Below are 11522 nucleotides of genomic sequence, written 5' to 3' on the forward strand. Positions count from 1 at the left end.
GGGAGACATGGTCAGATGTGCGCTAACTGTGTCTACAGATGGTGAATGTTGGAAATGGTTCTTTCTGAGGCTCCTTACGGTTCTTGTTCATCAAGGGTAGAAAGTAAGGGAGACATGGTCGGATGTGCGCTAACTGTGTCTACAGATGGTGAATGTTGGAAATGGTGCCTTCTGAGCTCCTTACTGTTCTCCTTCACCTAGGGTAGTGAGTAAGGTAGACGTGTACAGCTGTACGCTTACTATGTCTACAGATGGTGAATGTAGGAAATGGTGCTTTCTGAGGCTCCTTACAGTTCTTGTTCAACAAGGGTAGAAAGTAAGGGAGACATGGTCAGATGTGCGCTAACTGTGTCTACAGATGGTGATTGTTGGAAATGATGCCTTCTGAGCTCCTTACTGTTCTCCTTCACCTAGGGTAGTGAGGAAGGTAGACGTGTACAGCTGTACGCTAACTATGTCTACAGATGGTGAATGTTGGAAATGGTGCTTTCTGAGGCTCCTTACAGTTCTTGTTCATCAAGGGTAGAAAGTAAGGGAGACATGGTCAGATGTGCGCTAACTTTGTCTACAGATGGTGAATGTTGGAAATGGTCCTTTCTGAGGATCCTTACAGTTCTTGTTCATCAAGGGTAGAAAGTAAGGGAGACATGGTCAGATGTGCGCTAACTGTGTCTACAGATGGTGAATGTTGGAAATGGTGCTTTCTGAGGCTCCTTACAGTTCTTGTTCATCAAGGGTAGAAAGTAAGGGAGACATGGTGAGATGTCCGCGAACTGTGTCTACAGATGGTGAATGTTGGAAATGGTGCTTTCTGAGGCTCCTTACAGTTCTTTTTCATCAAGGGTAGAAAGTAAGGGAGACATGGTCAGATGTGCGCTAACTGTGTCTACAGATAGTGAATGTTGGAAATGGTGCTTTCTGAGGCTCCTTACAGTTCTTGTTCATCAAGGGTAGAAAGTAAGGGAGACATGGTCAGATGTGCGCTAACTGTGTCTACAGATGGTGAATGTTGGAAATGGTGCTTTCTGAGGCTCCTTACAGTTCTTGTTCATCAAGGGTAGAAAGTAAGGGAGACATGGTCAGATGTGCGCTAACTGTGTCTACAGATGGTGAATGTTGGAAATGGTGCCTTCTGAGCTCCTTACTGTTCTCCTTCACCTAGGGTAGCGAGTAAGGTAGACGTGTACAGCTGTACGCTAACTATGTCTACAGATGGTGAATGTTGGAAATGGTGCTTTCTGAGGCTCCTTACTGTTCTTGTTCATCAAGGGTAGAAAGTAAGGGAGACATGGTCAGATGTGCGCTAACTGTGTCTACAGATGGTGAATGTTGGAAATGGTGCTTTCTGAGGCTCCTTACAGTTCTTGTTCATCAAGGGTAGAAAGTAAGGGAGACATGGTCAGATGTGCGCTAACTGTGTCTACAGATGGTGAATGTTGGAAATGGTGCTTTCTGAGTCTCCTTACAGTTCTTGTTCATCAAGGGTAGAAAGTAAGGGAGGCATGGTCAGATGTGCGCTAACTGTGTCTACAGATGGTGAATGTTGGAAATGGTGCCTTCTGAGCTCCTTACTGTTCTCCTTCACCTAGGGTAGTGAGTAAGGTAGACGTGTACAGCTGTACGCTAACTATGTCTACAGATGGTGAATGTTGGAAATGGTGCTTTCTGAGGCTCCTTACAGTTCTTGTTCATCAAGGGTAGAAAGTAAGGGAGACATGGTCAGATGTGCGCTAACTGTGTCTACAGATGGTGAATGTTGGAAATGGTGCTTTCTGAGGCTCCTTACAGTTCTTGTTCATCAAGGGTAGAAAGTAAGGGAGACATGGTCAGATGTGCGCTAACTGTGTCTACAGATGGTGAATGTTGGAAATGGTGCTTTCTGAGGCTCCTTACAGTTCTTGTTCATCAAGGGTAGAAAGTAAGGGAGACATGGTCAGATGTGCACTAACTGTGTCTTCAGATGGTGAATGTTGGAAATGGTGCTTTCTGAGGCTCCTTACAGTTCTTGTTCATCAAGGGTAGAAAGTAAGGGAGACATGGTCAGATGTGCGCTAACTGTGTCTACAGATGGTGAATGTTGGAAATGGTGCTTTCTGAGGCTCCTTACAGTTCTTGTTCATCAAGGGTAGAAAGTAAGGGAGACATGGTCGGATGTGCGCTAACTGTGTCTACAGATGGTGAATGTTGGAAATGGTGCCTTCTGAGCTCCTTACTGTTCTCCTTCACCTAGCGTAGTGAGTAAGGTAGACGTGTACAGCTGTACGCTAACTATGTCTACAGATGGTGAATGTAGGAAATGGTGCTTTCTGAGGCTACTTACAGTTCTTGTTCAACAAGGGTAGAAAGTAATGGAGACATGGTCAGATGTGCGCTAACTGTGTCTACAGATGGTGAATGTTGGAAATGGTGCTTTCTGAGGCTCCTTACAGTTCTTGTTCATCAAGGGTAGAAAGTAAGGGAGACATGGTCAGATGTGCGCTAACTGTGTCTACAGATGGTGAATGTTGGAAATGGTGCTTTCTGAGGCTCCTTACAGTTCTTGTTCATCAAGGGTAGAAAGTAAGGGAGACATTGTCAGATGTGCGCTAACTGAGTCTACAGATGGTGAATGTTGGAAATGGTGCCTTCTGAGCTCCTTACTGTTCTCCTTCACCTAGGGTAGTGAGTAAGGTAGACGTGTACAGCTGTACGCTAACTATGTCTACAGATGGTGAATGTTGGAAATGGTGCTTTCTGAGGCTCCTTACAGTTCTTGTTCATCAAGGGTAGAAAGTAAGGGAGACATGGTCAGATGTGCGCTAACTGTGTCTACAGATGGTGAATGTTGGAAATGGTGCTTTCTGAGGCTCCTTACAGTTCCTGTTCATCAAGGATATAAAGTAAGGGAGACATGGTCAGATGTGCGCTAACTGTGTCTACAGATGGTGAATGTTGGAAATGGTGCCTTCTGAGCTCCTTACTGTTCTCCTTCACCTAGGGTAGTGAGTAAGGTAGACGTGTACAGCTGTACGCTAACTATGTCTACAGATGGTGAATGTTGGAAATGGTGCTTTCTGAGGCTCCTTACAGTTCTTGTTCATCAAGGGTAGAAAGTAAGGGAGACATGGTCAGATGTGCGCTAACTGTGTCTACAGATGGTGAATGTTGGAAATGGTGCTTTCTGAGGCTCCTAACAGTTCTTCTTCATCAAGGGTAGAAAGTAAGGGAGACATGGTCAGATGTTTGCTAACTGCGTCTACAGATGGTGAATGTTGGAAATGGTGCTTTCTGAGGCTCCTTACAGTTCTTGTTCATCAAGGGTAGATAGTAAGGTAGGCAAGGTCAGGTGTGCGCTAACTATGTCTAAAGATGGCGAATGTAGGAAATGGTGTTTTCTGCAGCTCCTTACAGTTCTCCTTCATCTTGGGTAGAAAGTAAGGTAGACATTTACAGCTGTGCTCTAAATATGCCTACAGATGGTGAATGTTGGAATTGGTGGTATATGACGCTCGTTGCAGATCTTATTCACCAAGGGTAGAATGTAAGTACACATGTTCAGGTGTGCGCTATTTATGTCTAGAGATCGTGAATGTTGGAAATGGTGTTTTCTGCAGCTCCTTACAGTTCTTCTTAATCAAGGGTAGAATGTATGGGAGACGTGTACAGCTGTACGCTAACTATGTCTACAAATGGTGAATGTTGGGAATGGTGCTTTCCGCAGCTCCTTACAGTCCTCCTTCACCTAGGGTACAAAGGAAGGGAGACGTGTACAGCTGTGCGCTAGTAATGTCTACAGATGGTGAATGTTGGAAATGGTGCTTTCTGAGGCTCCTTACAGTTCTTCTTCATCAAGCGTAGAAAGTAAGGGAAGCAAGGTCAGGTGTGCGCTAACTATGTCTAAAGATAGTGAATATAGGAAATGGAGCTTTCTGCAGCTCCCTACAGTTCTTCTTCACCGAGGGTAGAAAGTAAGGGAGACATGTACAGCTGTTCGCTAACTATGTCTACAGATGGTGAATATTGGAAATGGTGCTTTCTGAGGCTCCTTACAGTTCTTCTTCATCAAGGGTAGAAAGTAAGGTAGGCAAGGTCAGGTGTGCGCTAACTATGTCTAAAGATGGCGAATGTAGGAAATGGTGTTTTCTGCAGATCCTTACAGTTCTCCTTCATCTTGGGTAGACAGTAAGGTAGACATGTACAGCTGTGCGCTAACTATGTCTAGAGATGGGGAATGGTATAAATGGTGCTTTATGGGGATCATTCAAGTTCTTCTTCACCAAGGGTAGATTGTAAGTGAGACATGTTCAGGTGTGCGCTATCTATGACTAGAGGTGGTGAATGTTGGAAATGTTGCTTTCTGCAGCTTCTTACAGTTCTTCTTCATCAAGGGTAGTATGTATGGGAGACACATACAGGAGTGCGCTAACTGTGACTGGAGCTGGTGAATGTTGGAAATGATGCTTTCTGATGCTCCATACAGTTCTCCTTCACCTAGGGTAGAAAGTAAGGGAGACACGTACAGCTGTGCGCTAACTATGTCTACAGATGGGGAATGTTGGAAATGGTGTTTTCTGCATCTCCTTACAGTTCTCTTTCCCAAGGGTGGCAAGTACGGGAGATATTTAAAGCTGTCATTAACCATGACTGCAGATGGTGAATGTTGGAAATGGTGCTTTCCGCAGCTCCTTACAGTTCTCCTTCATCTTGGGTAGAAAGTAAGGTAGACATTTACAGCTGTGCTCTAAATATGCCTACAGATGGTGAATGTTGGAATTGGTGGTATATGACGCTCGTTGCAGATCTTATTCACCAAGGGTAGAATGCAAGTACACATGTTCAGGTGTGCGCTATCTATGTCTAGAGATCGTGAATGTTGGAAATGGTGCTTTCTGCAGCTCCTTACAGTTCTTCTTCATCAAGGGTAGAATGTATGGGAGACATATACAAGTGTGCGCTAACTATGACTGGAGATGGTGAATGTTGTAAATGGTGATTTCTGCAGCTCCTTACAGTTCTACATCACCGAGGGTAGAAAGTAAGGGAGACATGGACAGCTGTGTGCTAACTATGTCTACAGATGGTTAATGTTGGAATTTGTGCTTTCTGAGGCTCCTTACAGTTCTTGATCATCAAGGTTAGCGTGTAAGGGAGTCATGGTCACATCTGTGCTAACGATGTCTCCAGATGGTGAAAGTTGGAAATGGTGCTTTCTGCAGCTCCTTACAGTCCTCCTTCACATAGGGCAGAAAGAATGGGACACCTGTGCAGCTGTGCGCTAGTAATGTCTACAGATGGTGAATGTAGGAAATGGTGCTTTCTGCAGCTCGCTACAGTTCTCCTTCACCGAGGGTAGAATATAAGGGAGACATGTACAGCTGTGCGCTAACTATGTCTACAGATGGTGAATATTGGAAATGGTGCCTCCTGAGCTCCTTCCTGTTCTCCTTCACCTAGGGTGAAGAGTAAGGGAGACGTGTACAGCTGTACGCTAATTATGTCTACAGATGGTGGATGTTGGACATGGTGCTTTCTGAGGCTCCTTACAGTTCTTCTTCATCAAGCGTAGAAGGAAGGGGGGCATGGTCAGGTGTGTACTGACTATGTCTAGAGATGGTGAATGTTGGTGATGGTGCTTTCCACAGCTCCTTACAGTTCTCCTTCACCGAAGGTAGAAAGTAAGGGAGACCTGTACAGCTGTGCGCTAACTATGTCTACAGATGGTGAATATTGGAAATGGTGACTTCTGAGCTCCTTACTGTTTTCCTTCCTGTTCTCCTTCACCTAGGGTGTAGAGTAAGGGAGACGTGTACAGCTGTACGCTAACCATGTCTACAGATGGTAAATGTTGGAAATTGTGCTTTCTGAGGCTCCTTTCAGTTCTTCTTCATCAAGCATAGAAAGTAAGGGTAGCAAGGGCAGGTGTGCACTAACTGTGTCTAAAGATGGTGAATGTAGGAAATGGTGCTTTCCGCAGCTCCCTACAGTTCTCCTCCACCGAGGGTAGAACGTAAGGGAGACATGTACAGCTGTGCGCTAACTATGTGTACAGATGGTGAATATTGGAAATGCTGCCTTCTGAACTCCTTCCGGTTCTCCTTCACCAAGGGTAGAGAGTAAGGGAGACGTGTACATATGTACGCTAACTATGTCTACAGATGGTGGATGTTGGAAGTGGTGCTTTCTGAGGCTCCTTACAGTTCTTCTTCATCAAGGTTAGAGTGTTAGGGAGTCATGGTCAGATGTGTGCTAACTATGTCTACAGATGGTGAATGTTGGAAATGGTGCTTTCCGCAACTCCTTACAGTCCTCCTTCACCTAGGGTAGAAAGGAAGGGAGACGTGTACAGCTTTGCGCTAGTAATGTCCACAGATGGTGAATGTTGGAAATGGTGCTTTCTGAGGCTCCTTACAGTTCTTCTTCATCAAAGGTAGAAAGTAAGGGAGACATGGTCAGATGTGCGTTTACTATGTCTACAGATGGTGAATGTAGGAAATGGTGCTCTCTGCAGCTCCCTACAGTTCTCCTTCACCGAGGGTAGAAAGTAAGGATGACATGTACAGCAGTGCGCTAACTATGTCTACAGATGGTGAATGTAAGAAAAGGTGCTTTCCGCAGCCCCTTACAGTCCTCCTTCACCTAGGGTAGAAAGGAAGGGAGACGTGTACAGCTTTGCGCTAGTAATGTCCACAGATGGTGAATGTTGGAAATGGTGCTTTCTGAGGCTCCTTACAGTTCTTCTTCATCATGGGAAGAATGTAAGGGGCACTCGGTCAGATGTGCGCTAACTATGTCTACAGATGGTGAATGTTGGAAATGGTGCTTCGTGAGGCTCCATACAGTTCTTCTTCATCAAGGGTGGAAAGTACGGGAGACAGGGTCAGATGTCCGCTAACTATGTCTACAGATGGTGAATGTTGGAAATGGTGCTTTCTGAGGCTCCTTACAGTTCTTCTTCATCAAGGGTAGAAAGTAAGGGAGACATGGTCAGATGTGCGCTAACTATGTCTACAGATGGTGAATGTTGGAAATGGTGCTTTCTGAGGCTCCTTACAGTTCTTCTTCATCAAGCGTAGAAAGTAAGGGAGGCAAGGTCAGGTGTGCGCTAACTATGCCTAAAGATGGTGATTGTAGGAAATGGTGCTTTCTGCAGCTCCCTACAGTTCTCCTTCACCGAGGGTAGAAAGTATGGGAGACGTGTACAGCTGTGCGATAACTATGTCTACAGATGGTGAATATTGGAAATGGTGCCTTCTGAGCTCCTTACTGTTCTCCTTCACCTAGGGTGTATGGTAAGGGAGACGCGTCCAGCTGTACGCTAACTATGTCTACAGATGGTGAATGTTGGAAATGGTGCTTTCTGAGCCTCCTTACAGTTCTTCTTCATCAAGCGCAGAAAGTAAGGGAGGCAAGGTCAGGTGTGCGCTAACTATGCCTAAAGATGGTGATTGTAGGAAATGGTGCTTTCTGCAGCTCCCTACAGTTCTCCTTCACCGAGGGTAGAAAGTATGGGAGACGTGTACAGCTGTGCGCTAACTATGTCTACAGATGGTGAATATTGGAAATGGTGCCTTCTGAGCTCCTCACTGTTCTCCAACACCTAGGGTGTATGGTAAGGGATACGCGTCCAGCTGTACGCTAACTATGTCTACAGATGGTGAATGTAGGAAATGATGCTTTCTGAGGCTCCTTACAGTTCTTCTTCAACAAGGGAAGAATGTTAGGGACACACGGTCAGATGTGTGCTAACTATGTCTACAGATGGTGAATATTGGAAATGGTGCTTTCTGAGGCTCCTTACAGTTCTTCTTCATCAAGGGTACAAAGTAAGGGAGACATGGAGAGATGTGCGCTAACTATGTCTACAGATGGTGAATGACGGAAATGGTGCTTTCTGAGGCTCCTTACAGTTCTTCTTCGTCAAGGGTAGAATGTAAGGGAGACATGGTCAGATGTGCGCTAACTATGTCTACAGATGGTGAATGTTGGAAATGGTGCTTTCTGAGCTCCTTACTGTTCTACTTCGCCTAGGGTAGAGAGGAAGGCAGACGTGTACAGTTGTACGCTAACTATGTCTACAGATGGTGAATGTTGGAAATGGTACTTTCTGAGGCTCCTTACAGTTCTTCTCCATCAAAGGAAGAAAGTAAGGGAGACACGGTCAGATGTGCGCTAACTATGTCTACAGATGGTGAACGTACAAAATGGTGCTTTCTGCAGCTCCTTACAGTTCTCCTTCACCGAGGGTAGAAATTTAGGGAGACATGTACAGCTGTGTGCTAACTATGTCTACAGATGGTGAATATTAGAAATGGTGCATTCTGAGCTCCTTACTGTTCTCCTTCACCTAGGATAGAGAGTAAGGGAGACGTGTCCAGCTATACGCTAACTATGTCTACAGACGGTCAATGTTGGAAATGGTGCTTTCTGAGGCTCCTTACAGTTCTTCTTCATCGAGGGTAGAAAGTAAGGGAGACATGGGCAGATGTGCGCTAACTACATCTACAGATGGTGAATGTTGGAAATGGTGCTTCCTGAGGCTCCTTACAGTTCGGCTTCATCAAGGGTAGAAAGTAAGGGAGACATGGTCAGATGTGCGCTAACTATGTCTACAGATGGTGAATGTAGGAAAAGGTGCTTTCCGCAGCTCCTTACAGTCCTCCATCACCTTGGGTAGAAAGAAAGGGAGACGTGTACAGCTGTGCTCTAGTAATGTCTACAGATGGTGAATGTTGGAATGGTGCTTTATGAGGCTCCTTACAGTTCTTCTTCATCAAGCGTAAAAAGTAAGGGTGGCAAGGGCAGGTGTGCACTAACTGTGTCTACAGATGGTGAATGTAGGGAATGGTGCTTTCCGCAGCTCCTTACAGTCCTCCTTCACCTTGGGTAGAAAGGAAGGGAGACATGTACAGCTATGCGCTAGCTATGTCTACAGTTGTTGAATATTGGAATTGGTGCCTTTTGAGCTCCTTACTGTTCTCCTTCACCTAGGGTAGACCGAAAGGGAGACATTGTCATAAGTGTGCTAACTATGTCTACAGATGGTGAATGTTGGAAATGGTGATTTCTGAGGCTCTTTACAGTTCTTCTTCATCAAGGGTAGAAAGTAAGGGATACATGGTCAGATGTGCGCTAACTATGTCTACACATGGTGAATGTTGGAAATTTTGCTTTCTGAGGCTCCTTACAGTCCTCCTTCACCTAGGGTAGAAAGGAAGAGAGACATGTACAGCTGTGCACTAGTAATGTCTACAGATTGTGAATGTTGCAAATGGTGCTTTCTGAGGCTCCTTACAGTTCTTCTTCATCAAGCGTAGAAAGTAAGGGAGGCAAGGTCAGGTGTGCGCTAACTATGTCTAAAGATGGAGAATGTACGAAATGGTGCTTCCTGCAGCTCCCTACAGTTCTCCTTCACCTAGGGTAGAAAGTAAGGGAGACATGTACAGCTTTGGGCTAGTAATGTCTACAAATGGTGAATGTTGGAATGGTGCTTCCTGAGGCTCCTTACAGTTCGGCTTCATCAAGGGTAGAAAGTAAGGGAGACATGGTCAGATGTGCGCTAACTATGTCTACAGATGGTGAATGTAGGAAAAGGTGCCTTCTGAACTCCTTACTGTTCTTCTTCATCAAGGGTAGAAAGTAAGGGAGACATGGTCAGATGTGCGCTAACTATGTCTACAGATGGTGAATGTACGAAATGGTGCTTTCTGCAGCTCCCTACAGTTCTCCTTCACCTAGGGTAGAAAGTAAGGGAGACATGTACAGCTGTGGGCTAGTAATGTCTACAGATGGTGAATGTTGGAATGGTGCTTCCTGAGGCTCCTTACAGTTCGGCTTCATCAATGGTACAAAGTAAGGGAGACATGGTCAGATGTGCGCTAACTATGTCTACAGATGGTGAATGTAGGAAAAGGTGCCTTCTGAGCTCCTTACTGTTCTTCTTGACCAAGGGTAGAAAGTAAGGGAGACATGGGCAGATGTGCGCTAACTATGTCTACAGATGGTGAATGTAGGAAAAGGTGCTTTCCGCAGCTCCTTACAGTCCTCCATCACCTTGGCTAGAAAGAAAGGGAGACGTGTACAGCTGTGCTCTAGTAATGTCTACAGATTGTGAATGTTGGAATGGTGCTTTATGAGGCTCCTTACAGTTCTTCTTCATAGAGCGTAGAAAGTAAGGGAGGCAAGGTCAGGTGTGCGCTAACTATGTCTAAAGAAGGTGAATGTTGGAAATTGTGCTTTCTGAGGCTCCTTACACTCCTCCTTCACCTAGGGTAGAAAGGAAGAGAGACATGTACAGCTGTGCACTAGTAATGTCTACAGATTGTGAATGTTGGAATGGTGCTTTATGAGGCTCCTTACAGTTCTTCTTCATCAAGCGTAAAAAGTAAGGGTGGCAAGGGCAGGTGTGCACTAACTGTGTCTACAGATGGTGAATGTAGGGAATGGTGCTTTCCGCAGCTCCTTACAGTCCCCCTTCACCTAGGGTAGAAAGTAAGGGAGACATGTACAGCTTTGGGCTAGTAATGTCTACAGATGGTGAATGTTGAAAATGTTGCTTTCTGAGGCTCCTTACAGTTCGGCTTCATCAATGGTAGAAAGTAAGGGAGACATGTACAGCTTTGGGCTAGTAATGTCTACAAATGGTGAATGTTGGAATGGTGCTTCCTGAGGCTCCTTACAGTTCGGCTTCATCAAGGGTAGAAAGTAAGGGAGACATGGTCAGATGTGCGCTAACTATGTCTACAGATGGTGAATGTAGGAAAAGGTGCCTTCTGAGCTCCTTACTGTTCTTCTTCATCAAGGGTAGAAAGTAAGGGAGACATGGGCATATGTGCACTAACTATGTCTACAGTTGGTGAATGTTGGAAATGGTGCTTCCTGAGGCTCCTTACAGATCGGCTTCATCAAGGGTAGAAAGTAAGGGAGACATGGTCAGATGTGCGCTAACTATGTCTACAGATGGTGAATGTAGGAAAAGGTGCTTTCCGCAGCTCCTTACAGTCCTCCATCACCTTGGCTAGAAAGAAAGGGAGACGTGTACAGCTGTGCTCTAGTAATGTCTACAGATTGTGAATGTTGGAATGGTGCTTTATGAGGCTCCTTACAGTTCTTCTTCATAGAGCGTAGAAAGTAAGGGAGGCAAGGTCAGGTGTGCGCTAACTATGTCTAAAGAAGGTGAATGTTGGAAATTGTGCTTTCTGAGGCTCCTTACACTCCTCCTTCACCTAGGGTAGAAAGGAAGAGAGACATGTACAGCTGTGCACTAGTAATGTCTACAGATTGTGAATGTTGGAATGGTGCTTTATGAGGCTCCTTACAGTTCTTCTTCATCAAGCGTAAAAAGTAAGGGTGGCAAGGGCAGGTGTGCACTAACTGTGTCTACAGATGGTGAATGTAGGGAATGGTGCTTTCCGCAGCTCCTTACAGTCCCCCTTCACCTAGGGTAGAAAGTAAGGGAGACATGTACAGCTTTGGGCTAGTAATGTCTACAGATGGTGAATGTTGAAAATGTTGCTTTCTGAGGCTCCTTACAGTTCGGCTTCATC

This window comes from Schistocerca serialis, unplaced genomic scaffold (assembly GCF_023864345.2).
Source record: "Schistocerca serialis cubense isolate TAMUIC-IGC-003099 unplaced genomic scaffold, iqSchSeri2.2 HiC_scaffold_1353, whole genome shotgun sequence".
In the NCBI taxonomy this organism is placed as follows: Eukaryota; Metazoa; Arthropoda; class Insecta; order Orthoptera; family Acrididae; genus Schistocerca; species Schistocerca serialis.